At 35.8% G+C, this 14,840-nt stretch overlaps 1 long non-coding RNA gene across 1 annotated transcript in view; it reads right to left on the bottom strand.

The window, feature by feature from the left end:
• LOC107557101 (uncharacterized) overlaps positions 1 to 1,301 on the bottom strand; it is a 12,328-nt gene extending 11,027 nt beyond the window's left edge. The window contains exon 1 of the long non-coding RNA XR_001605351.1: positions 1,052 to 1,301. This is a non-coding gene — a long non-coding RNA (uncharacterized lncRNA). The remainder of the gene's footprint in view (positions 1 to 1,051) is intronic.
• Between the last annotated feature and the right edge of the window lie 13,539 nt (positions 1,302 to 14,840).

Here is a 14,840-nt window from a genome sequence, read left to right as displayed (position 1 = left end):
TATTCTATGGCATCGTGAAACACCTTTATTTTTAAGAGTGTATATTCAAATTACACAAATGACAGAGCTACAGCAAAGGCTGAAAAACATTGGAGTTGCCATTGACTTTTACTGTATGGAAAGAAAAAAAATATTTCAGGTTTGGAATGTCATGAAGGTAGATAAATGGCTATTTTCATTTTTGAGTGGACTATCATTATCCAGTTGTGGTGTGCAGAAGTAGTAAATCATCATGCTGTAAAAAGAAAATCACTCTACCCCACATGAACACATCTTGAATGTATTCACACACATGCACACATGTACAGGGTATGACCTCCAGCCACAAATACACAGCATACTTAATAAACTCTCATACAGCCTTATACATGTTCCTAACACGCACACTCATTACAGAAACCCACAGCAGGGGTTCTAGACTACAAGTTGTCAATCAGAGTAAGCTGCCAAACAGACATGGCAGCTGTGCAGTTAAAATTACAGATCTGGACCAAACAGAGCAAAAATATCAACATCTTACGGCTAAAAGCTTTAGAAAACAACCTCAATTTAAACTTGATGGTTTCATGATAAACAAAGATATCACTCGATTGTTTACATCATGCTGCTATGATTCTTTCACAGATGTAGCTCTAAAACAAGTGAAAATGGTAAAGGAAAGGTTCATACAGAAATAAAAATGATCATTTCATCATTAACTCACCCTCATGTCAGCTGTAATACTGTCTTTATGGAATACTAAATAAGTTATTAGACAGAATGACAGTCTCAGTCACCATTCATTTTCATTTAAGAAATAAAGTCAAATCAGTGGAATGACATGAGGGCAAGTAAATGATTATTATTATTTTTTTATTGTTTTTACTATCCTTTGTGTCTAAATATTTTTAAACCACTGTAGACTATATGGCTGTTGAGCAGGTGTTATGTAGTCATATTTGTGTATGCGTTCATCTAAGTGTATGTATTTTACATGCGTTTTGGCAGATGCGTGTTGTATTTTTGTCTATTAGTGACTATTTTGATAAGCGTATATTGTATTTGTATGTACCTGTTCTCCATCAGCAGAAGCTGTAGAATCTCTCATGGCTCAGTACTTGTGTGGTGGCCCAGTCAACAACAGCTGAACTTCACAAAACAACAGTGTGTCACAAAGAAGCACGATTAATTAATCTGAAAAGCACAATGAAAAAGATAGAGTGTGTGTTTATCTTTTGGCGTTTGCCTAGACGAATATTGTGTAGTAGCCATTATCAAAATATTTTCAGGTCGTTTTATGTGACGATCAAATGCAATACAGCGGACAATTCAGCTTTACCTGGCAATCCTACGGTGGCCGAGAGAGCTCAACGCGCTGCAAATGAAAAAATCCATGGAAATAGAAAAACACCTGCAAATTAAGAAAACATCTTCATCAATTTGACAACACACGCGCTGCAAATTCTGACAACACAACCAAATACAGAAACGTGCTGTAAATTCTCACAACACAAACAAAGAAACGCGCTGCAAATTCAAAACAAATAAACAAACAAAAAGAGAAACGTGCTGCAAATATGCACAGACCACATTGGAAATGTTTAAGGCAGGGCTGTCCAAACTCGGTCCTGGAGGGCCGGTGTCCTGCAGAGTTTAGCTCCAATCCTAATTAAACACACCTGAACCAGCTAATCAAGCTCTTACTAGGCATAGAAACTTCCAGTCAGGTGTGTTGAAGCAAGTTGGAGCTAAACTCTGCAGGACACCGGCCCTCCAGGACCGAGTTTGGACAGCCCTGGTTTAAGGGAAGCGCGTTTCTTTGTTTATGTTGTGAGTATTTGCAGCGCATTTCTTTATTTGGTTGTGTTATCAAAATTTGCGGGGTGTGATTGATGAAGATGTTTTCTTAATTTGCAGGTGTTTTTTTCCTATTTGGAAGGGTTTTTTTTGTTTTGTTTTGTTTTCATTTGCAGCACGTTGAGCTCTCTCGGCCACTGACCGTACAATCCACTTATTTCCGAACAAAATGTGATTTAAAATATAGATGTCTCTTCCGGGTTGGTCGCTGCCACTCGAAAGCATTGAAGCAAATAATATCAAACAACAAGGTTGCGCTACAAACAATACCTTTTGACCAAATGACCATACCTATCTTTGGATCGAGGGCACACGCAAACTGTCTTAACGTCATTGAATTGTTGAATCACTGAATCGTTGATTCATTCAAAATAAACAATTAATTACACAAAGACATGAAAATAAATAGTACAGTGTGAATAGATTTTTAGAGTAATATTGAGTCCATATCATGCTAATTATTTTTAAACACTACAAAGCATGGTTTCTTTCCAGGGAATTTATATATATATATATTTTTTTATTTTTTTTTTCCTACTGGCAAAAATTCAGAAAGAACAGGTGCCGATAGCCGTTTATTGGTAGTTGCTGATTGTTGCCCGATTTTTGCCACATGAACATCTCTTTTCCATGGATCTATGGAATGCCAAACAACAGCTCAGTGAATCATTCGGAATCATTTTCTGCACACTCCAACTTGAGAACAGAATCGTCTGAAGCAGTTTCTTACTCCTTAAAACAGTAACGACATACATAAACACAAAGAACAAACAGAGCGTTGGATTAAGTGGATTTACCTGCAATCCATTGAAACCAAACCTGCAAATTCGTCCAATCGTTTGGCAGTTTCGCAGGCTTTAAATTAATGAATGAATAAATGACATTTCCAACCAAAAATAGTTTTTGATTAAATTACTGCAATATTCATATTTAGAATGCATATCTAAATATAAATACTCTATTACTCTACTAATAGAAAACTACTCTATAAAAAAAGTTTCTGCTTGGTTTTTTGAGTAGTTGGTAGCTTTGATGGCTTCATTTGAGTATGTTGCTCATCATTGGATAAGAGTGTGTATATGTCATTTTTGTAAACAATAGTTTATCCTTGTGTCTTGTAACACAAAGCCTTGTCTTCTAAAGCAATGTCTCAGCTGTTGAAGAAACTTTTTCAAAGCTTATTCCTCTGTCTCTCACACAAACATCTCTTTTCCTCAAAGGAATAATGTACATCCATTTTTTTATTCAGTTATTGGCATTATTGCACCATTTGAGTAATGATTATTGAAAGAGACTCAGAAGAGAGAGAAGGGTTCAACAGCATTCTGTTCTTCTCTGTCCTCCTAGATGCGTTTAGCTTCATGAGCTTAACAAATTCTCAACCCTCCGCACAGACACACTCTCTCATGAAGAGAGAATGTCATGCTGCACTCAGCCCCTTACTGAGATCCTATTCAATAACGTCTCCAAATGCACGTTTCATAAGAAGGGATTTTGTACAGACAGCTATATAAGACACACACATTCACACTTGCTCTCTCCATTATAACAATTGGCATTGAGACTGTTTCCCGTAGCAACGTGGCTCAGACGAGAGAATAGTCTGAACTCTTTAGAGACGGACATACTCTCCCTCACACACACTTGCACATTAACCACCAAATATTTTGTTTACTTTTTATTATTATATTTATTATATTTTATTTATTTTATGTTTTGTTTACTGTGTGGAGACGTGCTGATATCGCGTTTGGTCTTGTTCAGGCAAAACCAGTGAGTGATTCTCTATTTTTCTTTAATTGTTTGAGTAACATTAAAGTGATAGTTCACCCCAAAAGTGTAAATACTGTCATCATTATTGTACATCAGTATTGTGTCTTTTTATTCTTATGTCCTTAACTTATTTATGTCAGAGGTTGCTGAGAGGATTCACAGAGTAAGAATTTCATGTGTAACAGACATATGTTTCCTGTACATATGACAATAAACTCTTGAATCTTGAACTCACCCTCGTGTCGTTCTAAACCTGTATGACCAGTGTTGGGGGTAACGCATTACAAGTAACACAAGTTATGTAATCATATCACTTTTTTCAAGTAACTACTAAAGCATTATTTTTTAATTTACAAGACCATATCTGAGTTATTTTTTCAAATAAGTAATGCCAGTTACTATGGTTTCCCATTTATTGACTGACAGCTCTCCTGTCCTTATGTTGAGAGAAATCGTGAGAAAGTGCAGAGAACACCTGTTTAAACCTGTGCGCTGTGTAATCGTGCATGGTTACTGAAGTTATAGACTATGTGTGAAAATGTGTCTACTCATCTCACATTTGCAAAACACAGATTCAGTATTCCTCAAAACGAATAAAAAAAGTGAAATGCAAATTCAGAGTATGACACAAACCTGGAATAATTAAACATTAAATAACACAAATATGCTTTATGTATTTAATCCCATTTTATTAAACAATGTCTTTGCTGCTGACCTTCGCTGATTTTCGCTGACTTTAGATAAACATAGCATTGTGTTTTTTATTATTATTTTATTTATTTATTTATTTATTGCTTGCTTGCTTGCTTGCTGAAGAGTGTTGAACTTTCTTCTCCTGTGTCCTATTCTTCATGCAATCCAGAATGGCAGCACAGCTGAAAGGTTTGTTTGAGCTACGCCCTCTACTGTACAGAGGTGAATTTACATTTCCTTCAGCAGGAGGCTTAATCATTTAACTTTTGGTGTGAAAGGGCTTTTACATTTGCCAAAAACAGAACTTTAAGCCCAGCCCAGATGAGAAAATGTAACACATTACTTTCCATAAAAATTAACTAAGTAACGCGATTAGTTACTTTTTTAGGGAGTAACAAGATATTGTAATGCATTACTTCAAGTTACTTTCCCTAACACTGGCACGTTCTGTATAAGTTCTCTTTAACAATTTAATGCAGTTTTAAAAACTCATTTAAATATCAACCGTATCACGCTTTTTATTTTCTCATTAATCCATGTTTCTTTATCACTCTAAGGTGTTAATAACTTTTAGCAGTCCTTCCCACTGAAAGCTGTGCGGACATATTTACATAACCAATATAAACCATATATACGATTATACCTCCCAGATCTGTTCAAATATAACATAGTATATCAAGGTTTTCAATTTCCTGCTCTGAGCTACTTTCAGTCACAAATTGGCTATATCAGCCATCATAGGATGGGGAGTGTCTCCTATATTTAGAGCTCCAGGCTAAACTAAAACATTAAGAAGCCTATTGACTTTTTAGTTAACAAATTATGGCATCTTGATCAAGATGGACGTTCAGTTCAATTAAATTCAAGTTTATTTGTATAGAGCTTTTGCAATACATATTGTTTCAAAGCAGCTGCAGAAAATGCTTCAGATGTGGTTCTTTTTTTTGCTTGTTTATAAGTCAAATATTATGTTAATTATGGGTCCAACATTTCCTTCATCCAAAGTTTTAAACTCAGAGTTTCTCATACAATCAAATAATTTCGAATCGAAATGTCGAATTTAGCTAGATTGTACGTACGTACGTTCTTATTTATTTATTTATTCATTCTTTGAGTGTGCAACCATGGTAGTTTCAGTCAGGAGCTCAGTATATTCTGTACACACATAGGACAGTTATTTAAGAGATTCACTCCCACATTTAAATGTATTTGTCACCCCCAAAACTTTGTGGTGTATATGAGTGAAAGTAATCTGTGTCTCTTTGCTGCTCCTCCTGTGAGCCCAAACTCTCTCTCTCTCTCTCTCTCTCTCTCTCTCTCTCTGTGTTTGTGTGTGTGTGTGTGAGAGAGAGAGAGAGACTGTCAGATTCTATCTGCATCAGTCTGGGCATGTTAACATAAAACAGCACATCTCTAACTCAAATGAAAGAGGGGAATCCTCCATCCCTCCTTCAGACAGATGAGTGGGTACAGATAAAGGCAATGGACAGATGAAAGAGTTCAGCTGACAGAAGGGATCAGAGAGGACGAGAAACGGTGGAAGGAGAAGAATGGGGCGGGGGGTTGCAGGGGCCATTAAAAGGAAGGACCGACGGATTGAGGTATTTTGTGGAACAGTTTCTGTGCAGGTGAGAGAGAAACAGAGACATAAGACTAGAGAAAAAAATCTCTCTAGTGAAAGAAATCATCGCAAAAAAGTAAAGAATTCCCAGGGCAGAATGATAGGAGCTATTCTGTGAAATAAAGATGAGTAATTTAAAGAAGGAGAAAAGAGGATAGATAGATCGATTCATTCAGGGTAATAGAAGAGCCTCTTAGGTAAACAGGCCCCATTTCTGAGGTAACTTTGAGACATCACTGCAAACGCTCTGCTCATTTGTAGTTTCAAATGTGATGAACATTAGTTTATATTGAGTGATTATTATAAAACACACACTTAGACACTAATCACTCAGAAACACACACACACACACACACACACACACACACATACAATTGATTGCTTCTGTTGTCTTCATTTGTGAGTCGCTTTGGATAAAAGCGTCTGATAAATGACTAAATAAAATTAAATAAATATGTGCATGCTATCTGAATCAGACTAAATGTGTGTCCCTTTCACAAAATCCCTTGCTTTGTCTGTTTCCTCTTTCTGTCCTTTACTGTCTGCCTCTGGTTTTCTCTCTCTGTCCCACTATATCACTATATTCCTCTCTCTTTCGCTGTGACCATGTTCACACTGCAGCTTAAAATGGTTGTCACTTCTCTTTTGAGTTCTTAATCTGGTTCTGTTCAAGCAGAGTTCACTGCTTTCTACAACTGATTTTACTCCTGAAAATGTACCCTCTTTCCTTCGACAAAAAGCCAATAGGATTTTTCCACTGGCTTTTGGACTTTTACAGTAAATAAGCTCTGTGACCAATGACAATTTGATTCTTAAACAATTTGTTCATCAATCTTCACAAATTATCACGACTTTTATGATTTTTGAAGCCTAAATACAATCGGCAGAAGTAAAATTCTAAAGTTGGTAGTAAAAGCTAAAAGATTTTAATGTTACCACCGCTAAGCTTCCAAGTTTGCGTTAGACTACTTTGCAAGAGCACGAATTTAAACATGACAATGCAGTAATGAGTAGATACGTTTCCTTGTTCGGCATGATTGCGTTTAATGTACCTACAACAGACAACCTATGTAGTCCGGACTGTCTTGTTTAGCTACTTGTTCGCAACCACCTTTTTAAAGTCACGTAAAAGCTTAAAAAATCACGAGTGGGGTATTACTGATGTTTTTTATGTTGTAGAATAAACCTTTAAAGTATTATTTGAGCTCGTGTTTACCACAGACCTTATTTCAGACATTTAACCAAAAACCCATTGATTTCGGGGACGCTCTTGATTAAAAACGCACGGGCTGCTCCCCTGACTCTCTTCTGCTGTTTACAGGCCTAGGGCAGTCTCAGAGACAGGTGTGATTTCTCATGGCACCCATCTCTGTGATATCTGTCAGGTAGTTGGGACGTATGTGTGGTGATCCAAACAAATATCGCTTACAGCACCTTTAATTATCATCAAAGCTCAACTAGTTTGAAATATCACCCAAGAGCGAAACACAATGTCGTTTGTATGGACATGGATGGGAAGGGCATCAGAGTATTGCAGTAGCAAAACATCTTTGTTACACTTTAAGTACATAAACTGTGAGCAATAAAAAATGCTAAATGTTTCTATATCAACCTTCAGGGCTTCTTGAGTGACTCTAATACGCCGTACAAACATATAATGATAATTGAAAGGGGTTCAACACATGTAAGAATGATTTGAATTATGTTATTGAAATGAAAGCTTTACATAGCAATTTACATAACAACTGTTTTGGAGGCTTTCTTGATTGAAATATTTTAATTAAAACTACAAAACGTGTTCAGGCAAAACCAGTGAGTGATTCTCTATTTTTCTTTAATTGTTTGAGTAACATTAAAGTGATAGTTCACCCCAAAAGTGTAAATACTGTCATCATTATTGTACATCAGTATTGTGTCTTTTTATTCTTATGTCCTTAACTTATGTCAGAGGTTGCTGAGAGGATTCACAGAGTAAGAATTTCATGTGTAACAGACATATGTTTCCTGTACATATGACAATAAACTCTTGAATCTTGAACTCACCCTCGTGTCGTTCTAAACCTGTATGACCAGTGTTGGGGGTAACGCATTACAAGTAACACAAGTTATGTAATCATATCACTTTTTTCAAGTAACTACTAAAGCATTATTTTTTAATTTACAAGACCATATCTGAGTTATTTTTTCAAATAAGTAATGCCAGTTACTATGTTTTCCCATTTATTGACTGACAGCTCTCCTGTCCTTATGTTGAGAGAAATCGTGAGAAAGTGCAGAGAACACCTGTTTAAACCTGTGCGCTGTGTAATCGTGCATGGTTACTGAAGTTATAGACTATGTGTGAAAATGTGTCTACTCATCTCACATTTGCAAAACACAGATTCAGTATTCCTCAAAACGAATAAAAAAAGTGAAATGCAAATTCAGAGTATGACACAAACCTGGAATAATTAAACATTAAATAACACAAATATGCTTTATGTATTTAATCCCATTTTATTAAACAATGTCTTTGCTGCTGACCTTCGCTGATTTTCGCTGACTTTAGATAAACATAGCATTGTGTTTTTTATTATTATTTTATTTATTTATTTATTTATTGCTTGCTTGCTTGCTGAAGAGTGTTGAACTTTCTTCTCCTGTGTCCTATTCTTCATGCAATCCAGAATGGCAGCACAGCTGAAAGGTTTGTTTGAGCTACACCCTCTACTGTACAGAGGTGAATTTACATTTCCTTCAGCAGGAGGCTTAATCATTTAACTTTTGGTGTGAAAGGGCTTTTACATTTGCCAAAAACAGAACTTTAAGCCCAGCCCAGATGAGAAAATGTAACACATTACTTTCCATAAAAATTAACTAAGTAACGCGATTAGTTACTTTTTTAGGGAGTAACAAGATATTGTAATGCATTACTTCAAGTTACTTTCCCTAACACTGGCACGTTCTGTATAAGTTCTCTTTAACAATTTAATGCAGTTTTAAAAACTCATTTAAATATCAACCGTATCACGCTTTTTATTTTCTCATTAATCCATGTTTCTTTATCACTCTAAGGTGTTAATAACTTTTAGCAGTCCTTCCCACTGAAAGCTGTGCGGACATATTTACATAACCAATATAAACCATATATACGATTATACCTCCCAGATCTGTTCAAATATAACATAGTATATCAAGGTTTTCAATTTCCTGCTCTGAGCTACTTTCAGTCACAAATTGGCTATATCAGCCATCATAGGATGGGGAGTGTCTCCTATATTTAGAGCTCCAGGCTAAACTAAAACATTAAGAAGCCTATTGACTTTTTAGTTAACAAATTATGGCATCTTGATCAAGATGGACGTTCAGTTCAATTAAATTCAAGTTTATTTGTATAGAGCTTTTGCAATACATATTGTTTCAAAGCAGCTGCAGAAAATGCTTCAGATGTGGTTCTTTTTTTTTGCTTGTTTATAAGTCAAATATTATGTTAATTATGGGTCCAACATTTCCTTCATCCAAAGTTTTAAACTCAGAGTTTCTCATACAATCAAATAATTTCGAATCGGACATAAGCAAAAAAGTTTCTCAATTCAGAGAGGAAGTCAACTGCAAATTTAGCTAGATTGTACGTACGTACGTTCTTATTTATTTATTTATGCTTGTTTATAAGTCAAATATTATGTTAATTATGGGTCCAACATTTCCTTCATCCAAAGTTTTAAACTCAGAGTTTCTCATACAATCAAATAATTTCGAATCGAAATGTCGAATTTAGCTAGATTGTACGTACGTACGTTCTTATTTATTTATTTATTCATTCTTTGAGTGTGCAACCATGGTAGTTTCAGTCAGGAGCTCAGTATATTCTGTACACACATAGGACAGTTATTTAAGAGATTCACTCCCACATTTAAATGTATTTGTCACCCCCAAAACTTTGTGGTGTATATGAGTGAAAGTAATCTGTGTCTCTTTGCTGCTCCTCCTGTGAGCCCAAACTCTCTCTCTCTCTCTCTCTCTCTCTCTCTCTCTCTGTGTTTGTGTGTGTGTGTGTGAGAGAGAGAGAGAGACTGTCAGATTCTATCTGCATCAGTCTGGGCATGTTAACATAAAACAGCACATCTCTAACTCAAATGAAAGAGGGGAATCCTCCATCCCTCCTTCAGACAGATGAGTGGGTACAGATAAAGGCAATGGACAGATGAAAGAGTTCAGCTGACAGAAGGGATCAGAGAGGACGAGAAACGGTGGAAGGAGAAGAATGGGGCGGGGGGTTGCAGGGGCCATTAAAAGGAAGGACCGACGGATTGAGGTATTTTGTGGAACAGTTTCTGTGCAGGTGAGAGAGAAACAGAGACATAAGACTAGAGAAAAAAATCTCTCTAGTGAAAGAAATCATCGCAAAAAAGTAAAGAATTCCCAGGGCAGAATGATAGGAGCTATTCTGTGAAATAAAGATGAGTAATTTAAAGAAGGAGAAAAGAGGATAGATAGATCGATTCATTCAGGGTAATAGAAGAGCCTCTTAGGTAAACAGGCCCCATTTCTGAGGTAACTTTGAGACATCACTGCAAACGCTCTGCTCATTTGTAGTTTCAAATGTGATGAACATTAGTTTATATTGAGTGATTATTATAAAACACACACTTAGACACTAATCACTCAGAAACACACACACACACACACACACACACACACACAAGTAGCCAGCCAAAACCTGCATTTAACTGCCAGTACTCCTGTATTAAGTCTGTAACCACAGTAACCCGAGCAGATGTTTGGCCACATCTGTGCTATGTTTGCTGTTTACTGTTTATGTGTTTGTGTTGTTCTGCGCCATTGCAGGTGAAACTGATCTCTGTCCAAATGGAAGGCAAAATACACATTTACACATGGCAGGGCATGCCACACAGACACACACTATCACACACATGCTGGCTCACAGATCACTGGAGCATGTCCAGCGTGGCCCTCATTATGACAGGTGTTTCAGAGTCGCTGGAGTGCAGCCACTTGAGTGGGACACGGTAACTTTTTTGCATTTCCTCTCTCTTTCTAGTTCTGTCTAAAAATCTGACTGTAAAAGGCTGTAACAGCTGTTAGCAGAGAGCAGCCACGTGGTGTGTGTGTTTGGTTTTGTACAGAGACAGAGGCTGTGTTCGAAATGCCATACTATCATACTACTCGTACTATTTTTGCAGTATCCAGTATGTATGCTGTGCATAGTATGCAAATTTTCTGTATGCATGTAATACCCGAATGACCTACTATATTCGCCAGAATCTGCTAAATATAACTCAAGTACACTGAAACCAGTACAGAAGCTGTTCGGAATGACATACTACCATACTATATTGCAGTATGCTGTGAGTATACTGTGAATAGTATGTGAATTTTCTATATGCATGGAATGCCCGGATTACCTGCTACATTGGCTGAAATTTGATGTATGCATCTGAAGACGCTGCACGGGATATTGTTTCCCAGAAAGCAGTGCGCTCCATGTGACGTTTCATCTTCAAACGCGGGAGTGAACTGGAGGTGGGGAATAGTAATTATAAATGTAACACTTGCATTTGTACGTATATACATATACATGTAAACTACAAACTATCGCTGTGTATCTAAAAACAGTATCGTTAGTAGGACATAAATTGTACTTTAATCTCTACAGCACGAAATTAAGTAAATATTTGAAAAGTGGAAATAAAATGCCTCAATAATACAGTGTTATGTATGCTTTAGGTAGGTTTTTGTCCCAATAAAGTGCCATTCATATAATACAATTTATATATACTGTATGATAATTTATACTCAATATGTTATTGCATACTGTTTTATAATGTACTACAGTATTGAGGTATAAATATCTGCCACCTAACTACTATTTACACTCCTGTTGCTAAAGAAAATGCTGCTATTTTAGTGTAAACAGAACTGATCATTATTTGCACTTAGTGTAACTAGAATATATCGCGTTTTAATATATCGCCACTTAGTGTAACTACCAAAAATATCAATAAAAACAGCTCAGTGTTGATTTAGTTCTTTCCAATATGTAAAGTTAATCAATTATGAAATGAGTTCAATTGGGCAATATAGCATTGTTTACTAGTATAAGGCCTTATTAACAAACCTTTGTAAAAAGAACAGTTAGCTCATTTGTTTCTAAGGTAACAACCTTGACAGCTGTGCTGAATTGATGTTCAGTGTTTGTCATGTGACAGCACTTACGCATACTACTCTGAAACATTTATTGCTTATTGTATACTGTTTCACACAATATTCTTTAAAAAAAAAAAAAAAGGCAGTATGCACTGTGTACTGGGCAGTAAGCAGTAAGCAAGTATGCCATTTCGAACACAGCCAGAAAGTAACACAATGGCTGCATCCAAATTATTCTATGTGTTAAAAGTCAGGGGTGCCACTTCCCCTTCGCCTGATATTAAAATGTGTACTACCTCTGTTGGCTCACATCAAAAGCACATTTCACAAGAAAACACAGGGTAGCCAGGGGAGAGAGACACAAACACACATACTTCAGTACTGGAGGATACTATAATTTCATAGCATAAATTCAAGTCCCATTTTTACATTGTGGACAATGAAACACAATAGGAACAGGAACAGGAAGGAAACCAAATATGGGCACGCATGTCACACACACGAGGGAAAACTAGGTCATGGAAGGCACATGGGGAGAAAAACACAACACAGACAGTCCATATTTCTGACAGTTGCACTGAATGACATTTTAATGGTTGTATTTTGTGAATCATGGCAAAAATGTATGATAAGTCATAATTTTTGCTCAGAAAAAAATGTAATTAAACAAAACACATTCTATTGTATGAAGAGAGAGGAAAAAAATTAAAGCTGTATTAGACTTTTATTGTTTTGATGCTTAAAAACCCATTTTTGTCTTTGATCCATACTGTATACTCACTCTCTGGATTAATTAAATTTTTTGTTTAAAGTAAAAATGTGCAAGTAAATGTAAAAAAAAAACTTGATGGATATTGTATCTCAATGACAAGTCAGCATGAAAATTGAATGGCTCATGAATATTAATTTGTTAACATTAAAGAATTCTAGAAGGAATAACAAGTAATGACAATGCAAGCTAATTAATATTCATAAGCCCAGTCTTCATAAATTGACTGTCACTATAAAGCTGCTTTGAAACTATATGTACTGTATAAAGCACTATATTAATAAAGGTGACTTGACTTGACTTGATGTCAGCACTCCATTCTCTAAAACTTGATGCCACTGCTAAAAATATATATTTCGCTGGTTATGGTAAAGTGAATACTTGTATAATAAGATCATAAAAATGAATCTTGGTTTCAAATTAGTATTGGCCAACATAGCATGCTCGTATGCACACTTTGAAAAATGATCTCATCATTTTTTTTTCTTCCCAGTGTGCTATGATATGGGATGCACAAATTCTTATCTCACATGGTATTTATGGATAACCTAGAATGCAAATTGGAATTCAGGGCATGTGCTGCAAGTGAGCAGCACAAAATGTGTTTCTTACAACGTAGACATAGTGTGAGAATAAAAATAATTTCCTTAACACTTTATCACAAACTAAAGCTTGATAAAGACCCTCACTTTGTATGCAAAGACCAGCTTCTCACAAAGGTATAGTATCCAGTTTAATTACCTTAATGACTGGAACAATCTCATGGGTGAGCGAGGTCAGAAAGACCTGTTTAACGGAGCAGATATAGTGCTGATCAGACGCTGGTATAAAAACCCTTATCAGAGCATCTCTTAAAGAAGTGAAATAAAACGTGATATTACAGATCTTATGAAAACTTTGTGTTGGTTAATAATTCGTAGTCATATGCTTGCGTAGGTTTGCACTACATTACTGTAATTTCAAAGCGATGTATGAAAAAAGTGAAAGGAAATGAATACTTTTATTCAACATTGCATTCAATTGATCAAAAGATAAGATTAGACAATATTTCTATTTCAAGTAAATGCTGAACTTTTGAACATTCTTTTCACTGTAGGTTTGCACTACATTACTGTAATTTCAAAGCGATGTATGAAAAAAGTGAAAGTGAAATGAATACTTTTATTCAACATTGCATTCAATTGATCAAAAGATAAGATTAGACAATATTTCTATTTCAAGTAAATGCTGAACTTTTGAACATTCTTTTCACCAGAAAATCCTAAATGTTAGGCAGCGCTACTATTTTTAACATTGATAGCAATAAGAAATGTTTCATGAGCACCAAAACAGTATGACTTTTGAAGCATCATGATGTGACACTTAAAACTGGAGTAATAGCTGCAGAAAATTCAACTTTGCATCACAGGAATAAATACAGTTTAAAATATATTAAAATAGAAAACTGTTATTTTATATTGTAATAATATTTCAAAATATCACTGAATTTGATTTAATAAATGCAGCCTTTATGAGCATAACAGACTTCTTTCAGAATCATTCATATTCAATGATATTCAGTGAGTTAAAGGTGTGACAACTAGCCTCATTATTTCCTATCCCACAGTGCTGCAGTTAAATCAGGCCAATGACAAAGTGCTTTTCAGATTAATTCAGATTAACTCGTTAGAACATCACTTCAGAAAGGAGTGTCAGGTCATCAAACGAAGAGGAGAAGAGGGAATCACTTTCGGTTCATTTTCCTTCTCTTTTTTCCCCCTCCTCCTCTTCCTCGCTGTTTTCCTTTTCTACCGGTGAGGTCATAATGGCAGTGTTTCCTCTAGAGTCATGTCATCACAGCAAGTCTAACTCTCTTTCATTCACACATTACCTCCATTCGTCCATCCATCCATCTTCCTCCTTCATTCGCAATACTTTCACTCATTCATCTCTTTTCAGTCTCTCAATCTGAGTGTTTCTTTCTCTCTATAATTCATTCTATAGAGAGGAAGGGGGAGTTCT

This window comes from Sinocyclocheilus grahami, unplaced genomic scaffold (assembly GCF_001515645.1).
Source record: "Sinocyclocheilus grahami isolate Dianchi unplaced genomic scaffold, SAMN03320097.WGS_v1.1 scaffold589.1, whole genome shotgun sequence".
NCBI lineage: Eukaryota > Metazoa > Chordata > Actinopteri > Cypriniformes > Cyprinidae > Sinocyclocheilus > Sinocyclocheilus grahami.
This window is presented reverse-complemented; position numbering and strand designations above follow the sequence as displayed.